Source organism: Benincasa hispida, chromosome 12 (genome assembly GCF_027475165.1).
Source record: "Benincasa hispida cultivar pf3 chromosome 12, pf3_genome.v1.1, whole genome shotgun sequence".
Classification (NCBI taxonomy): Eukaryota; Viridiplantae; Streptophyta; class Magnoliopsida; order Cucurbitales; family Cucurbitaceae; genus Benincasa; species Benincasa hispida.
Window position 1 is genome coordinate 53,172,559 of NC_143489.1, and position 14,359 is coordinate 53,186,917.

Genomic DNA, 14,359 nt, shown 5'->3' on the forward strand with positions numbered 1-14,359 from the left:
CCAAACTCAAACAATCCCTCCTAACCAAATTAGTCAGAGGCCACCACTCTTGGGTTATCACCCTAAGAATACCAAAGGCTCATTGCGGTAGTGTCTCCGTTTGGTTCGGGAAATTCTTGAAGAAAGTCTTCAAGAGGTTGCCGTGTTTGAGGCTCGTTACTATTCGAGGGTCTTACACAAAGAAAGGTTCTTCAAAGGTGATATCTCTTGAATCATTTTTCCTTGTAAAAAGCATATTGTAATTTATATTGAATGCATATCTTGTTTGTTTACTGTAAACTATCATATGCAATACAGTTTAATATACAATATCTCTTTCACTCGAGTTTGTATTCGTTTAGTTTTGAGTCGCTTGTGAGGCTTCAGAAGAAGGATTGCAGTGTGTTTCAATGGAGAAGACGAAATGAAGGTTGTCGCATTGTGTATCTAGAGCTAAATGATCGTTAAGATTTTGCTTACTACACTATCGTGTAGCATTTGCTAAACGATCGCATAGCTAATGCTACATGATCACGTAGGCGCTCGATGGGTAGACGATCGCGCAGTATATTATACTCGATGCTAGCTTGCGTGCTAAATTATAGTGTACACTATCATGCTCATTATATAGTAATTAGCTACACGATCACATACTATACGATACTCGACGCACGTTACATGATCGTGTAGACTTTCATGCTCATCGCATAGTCAAAAGCTATGCGATCGCATATAAACAATCATCTATACTCGACGATCAGGAGTTTGCTACACGATCAACTACAAGGGTTATTGGTGAAACGGTTCGAGGCGAGCGGTTCAAGACCCGGTTCACTTGTTCCAAACCAGTGGACTCATTTTTGTAATAAGTTAGCCTTTAATTTCTGGTTTTTGAGATTGTCTATCCCAGTCCATCAACTTTAGTTAAATGTACATGTGATGTATGTTTATTTTATATGCCATAATGTATGTCATATAGTTTAAAACCCACAATAGGTTATGCATTTATTTTCATGCATCATTTTATATTATAAGTGTCATAATATATTGGTATGCATAATTTAAATTACATAAAGCATGCTCATGCATCATATAATATAAGAGTTATAGTATATGTATGCATGCATTAGCGATATACATCATTTATATTATAAATGTTATAATATAAGGTTGAATGCTTGTATGGAATTATGCTATAGCATAGTTCATTACTTAGTTATATAAAAGTTATATATTAGTAATGAGTGAACATTGCATGAAGCATGACACTACCTTAGGTTAATTTATAATTGTTATAATTAACTTATGTATGTCTAGCATGCAATAGGTTGGTTTTAATTGTTTCATCTACTTATAAGTATTATAATAAATGAAATTAGAATTAAGATCAATAATAAAGAGTTGCATGCAAACCTTAGGCTTTAATCATTTTTTAAAAGTGTTTTAAAATTTGATTGAGATAGACCTAAGATCACGTTTCTAATGAGATTAGAAACCTAAGTTTAATCTTATAAATCGGTTTAATAGAATTAAATTGATTCTAATAAAAGATTAAATATGTAACAAATATATCTATAAGGGACCTTTTGTCTAAGGTTGGTCCTGGCTAGGCTGGGGTACTTAAGTCGATGGAAACGTCGCACCTCTACCTAGGAACCTACTTGGAAATGTGAATTAGATAGATTTGTTACATGCATGCAAGTTTGATGAAAGTCTGTTAAAGAGTTTAATGAGACTTGAATCAAAATTGTTTAATCATCAAAGACAAGTGTTGTTTTTTAGCAAATTAAACAAACATTTAGATAAAAATCAGTAGCCGAATTTTCTAAGTTAATGAACCCTAGGTAAAACACTCAGTGGGAGGAAAATGGGGGTATATGATACTTCACTTTAACCGCTGTACGTTTCTCCCTAAAAGTTCACAACGTGAGATCTACTCTCGGCCTCGAGGCACCATGGGTGTCCCCTTACGGATGGCGTTTGGGTAGGTCAATACCAAGGTGAATGGAGAGAGTGTTTATAGTAAGTAGGAGAGGGATGTGTAACAACACATCCCTCGATCTCTCTCATTAGGTTGGATAAAGTTTCATGCATTGTCTCGAGGCATCGTGGGTGTCCTCTAATGGATGACAGTTTTGCATGATTCTTTATTTGATCTTCTGGATAGGGTTGCTTTAGTCTCTTATTCTAGTCAGTTTTCCCTAAGGTTGACTCATTAGGGCGGGATTCTAGAACCTAAAATGAGGTGTTACACTTACACAAAATTGTTGAGAATGTTAACAAATTTGGACCGAACAATGGTGACTATTAGTTACAATTATAAAGAGTTGTTTCTGTCTAATGGTTGAGAATGTCTCATTTCAGTGAAAGGGCACTTGATCACGCTACGGTGACTTTTGTCCTACCTCACTGAAGCATTATTGTAAAATAGATGTCACTTATGGTACACTAGACTATTTTGCTAAAACTTGATTGATTTTCTAAAAGTGTTTTAATGTAAGTAGACTTAATTAAGTTTGTTCTTTTTCAACAATTTAATATAGCTACCGCTACACTAAGTTTACTTGCCGTCGACAAATTAACTGACTAAAATTACACTAGTTGGAAAAACACCATAAACACGATTTTAATCATCGATGACTTACGTTTCATCTTGATGGAGGAGTTGTTGGGAATGTCCTAGAACTCATAGTTCGTGTTAAAAATTCTATTCATCAATAAAATATTATTGAGTAATTTATTCAATAAAGTTGTTGATTTTGCATTCTATTATAAAATCCAATAAACATATCCATGGCTATAATATGAATACTTTAACTTTATATGGTAACATAAATAGGATCAAGTTAATATTATATAGCCTAAATGGTCTAATAAGTATATGGATGAAATTGGGTATCTCATCCTGGTACTATTGGATGTGGCCCATTTTGTAGGTAATACAAATGATATGATCCACAGATCATTTATGTAGAGACATGTAAGTGGAGACATCCTATGTAATGAGTTTGCATATAGACTGGACCACGAAATAGGCACTTTTCTTTATAACAACCGTTTACTGTTAAATCTGACTATTTCATTTTAAGTAACTTAGGATAACTCGATCTTAATCCTAAGCTAGCTATGAACTCCTGTTTATTCGAGATTATCCTTTGATCTACATGGGTGATAGTAGTCCAACAGCACTGCACACTAAGCCTTCTATTTTAGGGCTAAGATCGGATGAATAGCTGGGGACATAGCCCTGCAAGATAGAATTCACTCCTACCCGATTTAGGGTTAGTAGATAGGTTGTTCTCTTAAGTACTGATTCCAGGTCTTGAACAATCAGGGCCCTACCTTCTCATGATAGAAAAAGGGCTTGATTCATAAGTATTATGAATCACATTGTTCATTAGAGGGTCAGTGGAAACTTAAGAAACAAGATGTATTCACAGGGGTAAAACGATGATCTTAACCCAGCTGTGATTACGAACGACCTGTGAAGGATCGAATTATTGATCGTGGATATAATATATCTACAGTGAGGGGAGTTCAACTATGGGCTTTAGTGGAGTGACCCATTAGTTAAAAAATGGGGGTAAATTCGATGTAATGAGTTTAGCAAATTAATCTCGGATCGTTAGAGCCCATGATCTGTAGGTCTGCGAGGTCTCCCTACTAGCTTGTGATAAGTATAGCCAATTAATATCGGATCATTAGACTTACATTGCATTAGGAAGAGATACCTAAACCTTGAATAATCATCTATGAAAGAGATGAAATATTCATACCCACCTCGAGCTCTAACATTCATCAGACCACAGAGGTCTGAATGTACAAGCTTCAAGGCTTCTTTGGCTCTGTAACCTTTTCCAGTAAAAGGTCGTTTAGTCATCTTACCTTCGAGGCATGATTCACATACCGGTAAGGAGTTTTCTTCTAAACTCTTTAGAAGTCCACTTTTCACCAATTTCTCAATCCTATTGAGGTTGATGTGACCTAACCTTAGATGCCAAAGAGGGGCGTTTTACTTTGGAGAAATCTTTGGTCTTTTAGCTATTGTTGCCGTACTGAACATTTCAGTATTAAACAAGGCTTTTATGACTCACGGTCTTAGTACATATAAGTTATTTTCCATTGAATCAAAACCAATCTCCATTCCATTCTTGAAAATAAACACTTTATTCTCAGAAAAGGAGACGGTATAGCCTTGTTCAATGAGACAAGAAACCGAGATTAAGTTCCTCTTAATATGAAAAGCTACAAAAATATTATCCAGTAACAGATAACGTTTCTTGTCAACAAATAACTTCAGCCTGCCTACAACAACAGCTGAAACAACCTCACCATTACCGACTCAAAGAGTCATTTCTCCCTGTGGCAAGGTTTGCCAGGAACTAAATCCTTGGTAAGAGAAACTGACATGATTGGTAGCACATGAATCTAGGATCCAGGCAGAATCATCATTCTCTACCAGACATGTCTCCAAGACCAATAAATCATATTTACTGTCTTGTCTTCTCTTTTGGAGAGTAGTGGGATGGAGGTCGTTTTCCACGAAATTCTTTTCACACGATTCTTTCCACTGTAGTAAATCGGTCATTTTTAAAAGCTTTAAACGGAAATACTAACGAGTTGCTGAAAAGAAAAACACATTGACTACGTTAGGTTTTAAGTAAATACCCATTGTAAAACACATCCAATAAAGTTTTAGCAAAACTAACATGAACCTCATGTGACATCTAGTTTCGCAATGATGCTTCAAAGTTTTAGGACAAAAGCCACCGAAGGGAGGTCAGTTATCCCTCCTCTAAATTGAGATGATCTCAACTAGTCATTAATATCAGAACAACTCTTGTTCCTATAACGACAAGCCATCATTGATTTGGCCAAGAGACCATTAACTTACTTAACAATCTCCCGTAAGTGTGACCTGCCATTTTAAGCCCTAGAGGTCCGTCCCAAAAGACCAATCCGAAAGGAAAAAATTCGATTAGGGCAAAACCTAAAGTGACCCTATCCATTTCTGGAGTTCACCTTGATATTGACCAACTGCACAAAATCCGTTCAAAAGAGGTCGCATCAAGGTGACACGAGGGTGTACAGAATGATCTCACGGTGTGAACCAATGACAGAGACCATAGGACATGTTGGCACACACCTTTCACCCATTTACTATAAAGACTCTCTCCATCCACCTTGATATTGACTCATGCAAACACCATCCGAAGGGGGATGCATTTTGAGGCATCTTGAGGCCAAGCATGAATCTCACGGTTTGAACATACAGGGAGAAACATGAGTGGAATCATAGACATATCTGATACGCCTCCTCCTCCCACTGAGTATTTTATAACCTAGGGTTTAGTTTACTTAGAAAAAACACGCTAAGGATTTTAACTAAGTGACTTTTAGGTTTTCCCAAGAGTAACTTTTACTTTGGATAGTTGAACAACTTTTGATCATCATCCATTAAACTCTTTAACGGAGTCTTTGATCAAAACGTCGCATGCTTGTTGAAAATCTATCTAATTCACCTTTCCAGGTAGGTTCCTAGGTAAGGGTGTTACGTTTCTGTCATCTTAAGAACCTCAGCCTAGCCAGAACCCGCCTTAGAAAAAAGGTCCCTTATAGGTAGGTTTATAATAAATTTAATCTTTTATTCCAACCAATTTAATCCTATTAAACCGATTTTTAAAAGATTAATCTAGGTTACTAAACTCTTTAGAACCACATGAACTTAGGTCTATCTCAATCCAATTTTTAAAACCATTTTAAACAAAACTTGAGTTCACCCTAAGTCCGCATGCAACTCTGAATTATTGATTTTAGGTCTAATTTCCTTTATAACACTTTTAAACGGAAACAACCACCACAATGCGAAACTAACACATGCAAGGCATTCATAACGTTTATAAACGGCCTAAGTGTCATCTCAATGTATTGTCCATTTATTGCTACTTCTTTTATATAACACTTATACAAAAACCGTAATGAAACAAGCAAAACATGCTTCCATTCACCCTTAGACTATAATATTTATAATAAAAAAATGATGCATGATAATGCTTAATGCATGCATAATATAACTCTTATATTTCATGATGCATGCGCATGCTTTCAAGTAATTTCTTCATGTAATATTATAACATTTATAATACATGATGCATGAGTAATTTCACAATCTAAGGTGAGTTTTTAGCTATATGACAAACACTTTGACATATAAGAACCATACATCACATGTATAAGTAATAAAAGTTGATGAACCGAGTTAAATTGCCTTAAAACACAAAAGGAAAAGCTAACTATTACAAAGACAAGGAGTCTTCAGTTCAAGCAGGCAAACTGGGTCTTGAACCGCTCGGCAAAGCATCGCTTCTTCAACCATCCATCGTGTACAAAGCACCCCGTGATTGTCTACACGATAAAACAAACCCTTTGTTCTATTGCTTACCAGTACTCCTAGAGTTAAACGATCATTTAGCATTACTATACGATTGTCTAGAAAAATCCAAACGATCGTTTAGCCATTACGACACGATCGTGTACCTTTACTAAGCGATGAAGCCTGAAGTACACAATTGCTTAATGTGCTTTGCACGACGCCCACCTTCTGCGATCGTCTAAGCAACTACGATGCCACGAAGCACCATCGCCTAAGCGATCGCTTAGCTAGCGTCTCCGTATCACATACGCACGATCGCATAGGTAGTAACTAAGCGATGAAGCTTGCTAACTACGCATCATCGAGCACACGCCTTCGACTAAACTACGAGCACTGCATGCTCCCGCTACGATCGCCTACCTCAAGCGCCTACGCGATCGTACAACCAACGCTACGCGATATGGTGAACGATTTACCCCATCGCTTAGGATTAGCTAAACGATCGTTTAGAAAATACGACACGATCGTCTAGAAAAAAATCTAAACGATCGCTTAGTAAAATCTCTGCGATCGTTTACCTGAGGCTACACGATCTAATCAATGCTTGATCGTCTTCTTCGTTGAGAACTGCATCACCATGCGCTGAAGCTTCATCACGAACGACTCGACGAACTTGAACTTTTCGAATTACAGACTCGATTGCAAAGTTAATTTTGCCCTTAAACGCAGGGGCCCTTACAATTAACACTTTGTAATATTGAAATCATTAACAAAAAGGCAATTTAAACCCGAAACATTCATCAAATTCATCCACAAATGCAGAAAATGGTTAACTACAAATGCAGTAACCCACGTGACTGTAAAAACCGTTCGATTCAGATCTGTAATTTGGAATATCAGAGAACCTGGCTCTGATACCAATTGAAGGAAATCAGAAACGCGATTTCCGTGAGCAGCGGAAGCAAAACTATTCCAAATTACAATCATGAATCAACAATACATTTACAGTCGACTTCAATACAAGCAGTTATGCAAATATACAGAGAAATTATAGCATGAACATCAAGTAATAGAGGGAACTTTACGCACATATGCAGAAGCGTTTCCACGCTCCAATGTGTGACTCTGATCGAACAACCGCAACCACGAACACTCGATCTACATGACCACAACACCGCACGAACACAACACGAACTCTTCGCACTCGTCCTCAACGATCTCCTCGGTCACGAACTCCTCTGCAACAACGAACGACCTCTGAAAAACCATGACGATGTTGAGTTGAGTCTGACACCACCAATAAGGCAACCTTGGTATTCTCGGTGTGAGAATCCATAGGGTGGGCTCTGTTCGGACTTGGTGTAAGGCAGACGAACGAAAAAGATAGATCGTGTACACGACTGGGCAAGTGGGAGAAGTCGGAGACCTATCGTATAGGTCGATGCCCAATCGTTTAGATAAAACTATGCGATCGTCTAGCAAAAGCTATGCGATCGTTTAGCTCTATCGTTTAACTCGGTCGATTCTACACGATTGTTTACCTTGGGCCAGTGATTGTCTAACAAAGCTATGCGATCGTTTAGTAAACACTGCATGATCGTTTAGCTAGCACCTGCACGATCGTTTACCTAGCCCAGCTTTCATTTAGTAAATCTGTATTTACTTGACGACTTCCGTGAGTTTCTTTTTGCCGGAGAGAAAACTCAAATTCTTTTTCAATCTTTTGTAAAACCTCTTTTCAAAAATAGGAAACCAATTTTCTTTAAAACCTCATGGTTACCATGATCAATAACCACCCATTACATTTGGTTATTTAAAAGAAAAAGTATTAATTATCTAATAATTAATATTATTATAAACATAAATGATAACCAACTTATCGTACTATATTTATAACCTATAGTTTTAATATTTCATCTCATGAAACATATAAACCATAGTTCTTTTTCTATTCCATGGTACTTAATGTAAATCTCATTTACATCAATCCTCCACTAGATGTATCTTATACATTATACCGATTATATCACATATAATCAAAATACCTCTTGTCAATTTGAATATTTCAAATCAACACCAAGAACTTGATTCTTCAACATGAATCCAAGCTACCAAGGGAACCTCATGGACCTGTAGATCCGAAGCTCCAACGGTACATGAATAACTGACTAAACTCTTTAGTCACGGAATCCACCATCCGTTAACTACCAGGCTAGGGTTGGCAACGGGGCTGGGGCGGGGCGGGGGGCGTCCCCCGTCCCCGGATGGGGGAAATTATCCCCCATCCTTGCCCCCATCCTCGCCATTTGAAGGCGGGGACGGGGGTGGGGATTCCTCATCGGGGAAATGGGGTCCCCGTGGGGCCCAATTCCCCGTTTCCCCACGGGGATTCTTCGTGTGATTTTATTAAAAAAGTTTATCGAATTCCTCATTTTTTAATTCAAGTGATTTTATTTGAAATTTACTAATGCACAACAAATGAACAAAAAACAATAGACTATTCTATGAAATAAACACAATTGACAATTAATTGACAATCAATTGACAATTTAAAAGCTAACAAATCCATTAAATAACTTTACAACTTAAAATTCAATAAAGTTTGAATAAGGAAGTCAATTAAAGGCAAACGTCTTATACATTCAAATAAGTATACAACTTAAAATTCAATAAAACTCATCCTTCTCTCTTCAACAACTTCACAATCAAATCTTTCACCTTTCTTGGCATCATCCCATCCTTAGTTGTATTCATTCCTACATTTAAAATGTAATAAACAAATAATATCACAAAAAAAAAAAAAAAAACTAGACCAGAAATAATGTTAATCCTTGAGCATACCTTAGTCACCACGCCATCTTCATCAGAATCGTCTACATCTTCTAAAACAGTTGCTAAATGTGTAACCATTTCTTTTCCTGGGCTAGTACCTTACATTGTCAAATATTTGTAATAAAAGAAAATATTTATTAATATATTAAATGATAGAAAGATGTAAAACAAAATAAACAAACTAACCTGTCAAAACTTTAGTTGCTATCCAATTTTGAGCGCACATCAAAGCCTTTATCGTCTTTGGATGAAGTTTATTATGATGTGGGCTTACAATCCTACCATAGGTACTAAAAGCAGACTCTGATGCAACACTAGATAACGGGATGACTAATATGTCTCTTGCAATTTCTTGTAAAATTGGATACTTGTCCCTATTCAATTTCCACCAACTCAAAATCGGATGTTCGAGGTAAGACAAGTTCATCCAAATATGCATCAAACTGTTGTTTCTGATTCATATTATTGGAATTTGGGATTGAATTTGGGGTTGAATATGGGGTTGAATCTGGGATTGGACTTGGAATTGGATTTGAAGAATCTTTATTTGTAGAAGGTGATGAAGATATTGTTTTCAACCTACCAAAAATTTAATTTAAAAACCCCTCTTCAGACTTGGACTTCATTTTCAAAGCATTCAAACATATTCAAAGCATTCAACGGTTCAACCCCAAAATTGAAAGCATTCAAATTTCAAACATACACAAACATATTTTCCAAACATATTAAGCCTAAAATTCAAAACATTCAAATATCAAATATACACGAACATATTTTTCAAACATATTCAAGCTTAAAATTAAAATATACAAATATCAAACATACACAAACATATTTCTCAAACATATTATTTACTAATTTCAAGCATACTTTTCAAAAATATCAAACGGCCAAACAAGAGAACGAAAGGAAATTTTTATCGGCACCGACTTGAACTTTAAAGTCTTGAAAGTTGAACGGATAGATCTCACCTCTCGAAATAGCACAAATCTGTTTTTTTCAAAAGAAAAACAACACAGAAGTTAGAGCAGTCATATTATAGCTAAACAATTAATTATTTCATATTATTCCTCTGCCTTAAACAAATCTTCACACTCACAGTCTTCAGCACGATGTTGGATATGTTCTTAAGGAGTGGAAGCAGCAGACATACACGGGTGGACGTGGGCTGGTTATGCATTCACTTCACGGAGCGGAAGCAGTGGACAGACGCAAGCTGGTCTGGTTATGCGTTCACTTCACGGAGCGGAAGCAACGAGCGGACGCAGGCTGGGCGCGGGCGGTAGGCAGACGCGGGTTGGACGCGAGCGATTTGTCTTCAATGGAACTTGGAATAGAAGTAGCAGTTGACGTTGGAACGGAGGAGAGGCAAAGTAGGAGAGGAGAAAAATTTCGACAACAACAAAGGAGTGGCCAGTGAGTAGGGTTAACTGTTACGGGTAGGGAGGGAAAGGGAGAAAAATTTGGGTTTTTTTTTTTTTTTTTAATTTTAATTTTGGGCTTTTGGGCTTTTTAGTTTTTATTTTTGGGCCTTTTTATAAACATATATAAAAATTAATAAGTTTATATTATTCTGAATATATATATATATATAATATATATATATAAATTCGAGGTCGAGGATTAATCGGGGTCGGGGTCGGGGCGGGGATACTGTCCCTGTCCCCGCCGCGTCCCCGGATGGGCCCCGAAAAAATTCTCCGATTTGACCCCATCCCCGACCCGAACGAGGCGGGTCCACCCCCGCGGGTTTTTTTGCCAATCCTATACCAGGAACTCCACTAAAGACCGACAGCTGAACTCTCCTCACTACAGATATATTATGTGTCCATCTTAACAAATGAGCATTGCGACAATCCTTTATAGATCGCTCGTAAGTACAGCTGGGCCAATAACCGTTATGCCCCTGTAGTTACTTTTGTCTTCTTAAATACCACTGATCCCTCTAATGAACATAAATCATAGTCTTACTATGACTGAGTCTTCTCTTCCAAAGAGAAGCTGTGGCGTGGCCACTATGTTTAAGCCCTGGAATCAGCCCTTAAAGGAGAAATCTCTCTACTTATCCCTACTTCAGGAAAGGAGTGAATTCCATATTGTAGATTGAGTTCCCAACTCCCAGATCAGACAAGTCCCCAAAAAGGTGGGTATGTTGAGTTGACAATCTGGTCACTCTCACCAATACTAATCAAAGAACCGCCCTCAAAGGTAGGAGTTCACAAAATACTCAGGATTGAGATCGTGTCACCTATGGCCGTTTAGGTGAGATGTAAGTCTCTAGTATCAATGGCGTTATATACAAAGTCTAGTCATCTCGTGGTCCAGGTCTTATACAAACTCTTTGTATAGAACACCCCCGCTCCACATCTCCACATGAATGGTCTGGATCAACCATCTGTAGTAGTTTACAACACTTGCAAACCTCTACAAAGCGGGACATATCCGTAGTGTCACCAGGATCAGGTATCCCACCTTAATCCTTATACTACAGATCGATTTAGGTGATCACTTAAGGCATGATCCACTTGTATATCACATATACATGTTTAAGTTCACATAAGATAACCAAAGATCTTTGTTTATTGGATATGAGTAAATGCCATAATTAAATAACATTTATTTTATTCATTTAACAATGTGCATCTTTACAAAACAACGAGACTCCAGGAGAATTAGAACACCAATCCCAACAACATTGAAAGTATGTTATAAATTGTTAAAATATATAGTATGCATGAATAGGGTTTTCTTTTAATATAAATGTTGTATTAAAATGCCTTTGATGAATGTTATGGTCTAATTTATGTAAGATGTTATAAAATTGCATTAGATTTTAAAATCCGTAACAAAGAGACACAACATGCTCACTTAGGTTAACAACTAGTTTTAACCGTTAAAATAGATTGTTACCTTTTAAAATCTGGTTACAAACTCAAATCGGTTCATAAACCTGTCTAAGGCTGGGGGTACTTAAGTTGACGATTTACGTAACACCTCCTACCTGAGGATTATGACCAAAAGATTGAGCATTGTTAACTGATTTTATGAGCCTGCGTAAGGTTTAAAACTGCTTTAAACACTTAAACATCGTAGGGTTATATCCAAATATAATTATGATATTTAGATAGAAATGATATAGACCTAGGTTTTTTAAATTTAGCCGTTTTGTACCTAAGTAAATAGATATCCAAACATATAGAAAACTTTAGTGGGAGATTAACAATATATTCAATATATAGTTATTAGCTCTCACATCCTCAAGAGTTCACACTGTGAGATCCATGCTCGGCTTCATGTCGCTTTTACCGCGACTACTCCGTTCGGAAAGTGTTTGCATAGGTCACAAGGTGAATGAGGAAAGTAGTTCAAAGTAAGTGGGTGAAGGAAATATGTCAACATTGTCCTACGGTCTCCTCCATTAGTTTGAACCGTGAGATTCCTATGTTGCACCTACTATCGTTTTTAGGCGGCTCTAGCTAGTCGTTAACCACTCCCCTCGGAGGGTTATAACATAGGTTTTGAAACAACCCAGGCTTCAGTAAATGAATAGAGTCTTATAGTTCCATCTTGGGTATTGTCTTATATTTTGAGGGCATATTCATACCGTTTTATAAGATCTGAAAATGGCGAGTCACACTTACAAGAATTACTAATTGTATGTAAATATCTTGATCGAAAATGATAACCAAAAGAACTATAGGAGTAAAGAGTTATTCTGATATAGTATTTGGTCAATGCTTCAGTGAAGGAATTCTTGACTGCCCCTCGGTAGCAACTGTTCTAAATAACTAAAGTATCGTTGCAAATAGATAAAGATTTATTGGGTACTTTATTATTTTGCTAAAGTTGGATTTAGATGCATAAATGTTTAATAGACTTTGTTTAAATTTCAGCAATGTCGAATTCAATCATACAAATTCGATAAATTTAACGGTGAAGAATATTCAAATTGGAAATCCAACATCAATAAAATATTAGTTGTGGATGATTTGAGGTTTGTGTTGACGGAGGAATGTACTTCGGTTCCTAGTACAACAACGAACCGAAATGTTCGGGACATCTATGATCGGTGGGTAAGAGCGAATGAGAAAGCTCAGGCCTACATCTTTGCAAGTATATCTGATGTACTTAATAAGAAACATGAGGTAATTCCCACCGCCTGTGAGATAATGGTGTTGCTTCAGGAGATGTTCGAGCAACCGTCATCCTCTATTCGATATGAAGCCATTAAGTATGTCTACATTACTCGCATGAAAGATGGAACCAATGATAGAGAACATGTTCTCGATATGATGGTCCATTTTAATGTAGCTGAGACTCATGGGGGCGATGATAAATGAAACAAGTCAAGTAAGTATGATATTGGAATCTCTCCCAGAGAGTTATCTGCCATTCAGAACTAATGTATTATGAACAAAATTACTTATAATTTGACTACGTTGTTGAACGAATTACAGACATATTAGTCTATGATGAGACTTAAGGCGAAAGAAGTAAATGTTATTTCTAAACCTAAGAAGTTTTTTAAGAGGTCGATGTTTGGAACAAGACCCACTGATAACAAGAAATCTGTTCCTTCTTCTTCGAAAGACAAATCCATACAAATGAAGAAAAAGGGTAACGAGACTAAGATAACCACTGCTAAGAAAAATAAAAACAAAACTCCCAAATGAAAATGTTTCCATTGCGGAGAAGATAGGCACTGGATGCGTAACTGCCCAAAGTATTTGGCTGAAAAGAAAGTGGAAAAGGCGAAACAAGGTAAATCAGATGTACTAGTAGCTAAAACATGTCTAGTGGAGAATACTCACCTTACCTGAATATTGGATTCAGACGCTGCTAATCATGTTTGCACTTTTCTATAGGAAACTAGTTCTTGGAGAGATCTTTATGAACAGGAAATGATTTCAAGGTGGGAATGGGTGAAGTCATTTCAGCTTATGCAGTGGGAGATGTCAAGCTATTTTTTGGAGAGTCTTTTATCTTACATAGGAATGTATATTATGTATCTAAGATGAAAAGAAATTTAATCTTCATTTCCTGTCTGCTAGAAAATGTGTACAAAATATCTTTTAAATCTAATGATGTGTTTATTTTTTCAAGAGGTGTTCATATTTGTTCTGCAAGACTAAAAAATAACTTGTACATATTAAAACACAACTGAAGCAAAGACCA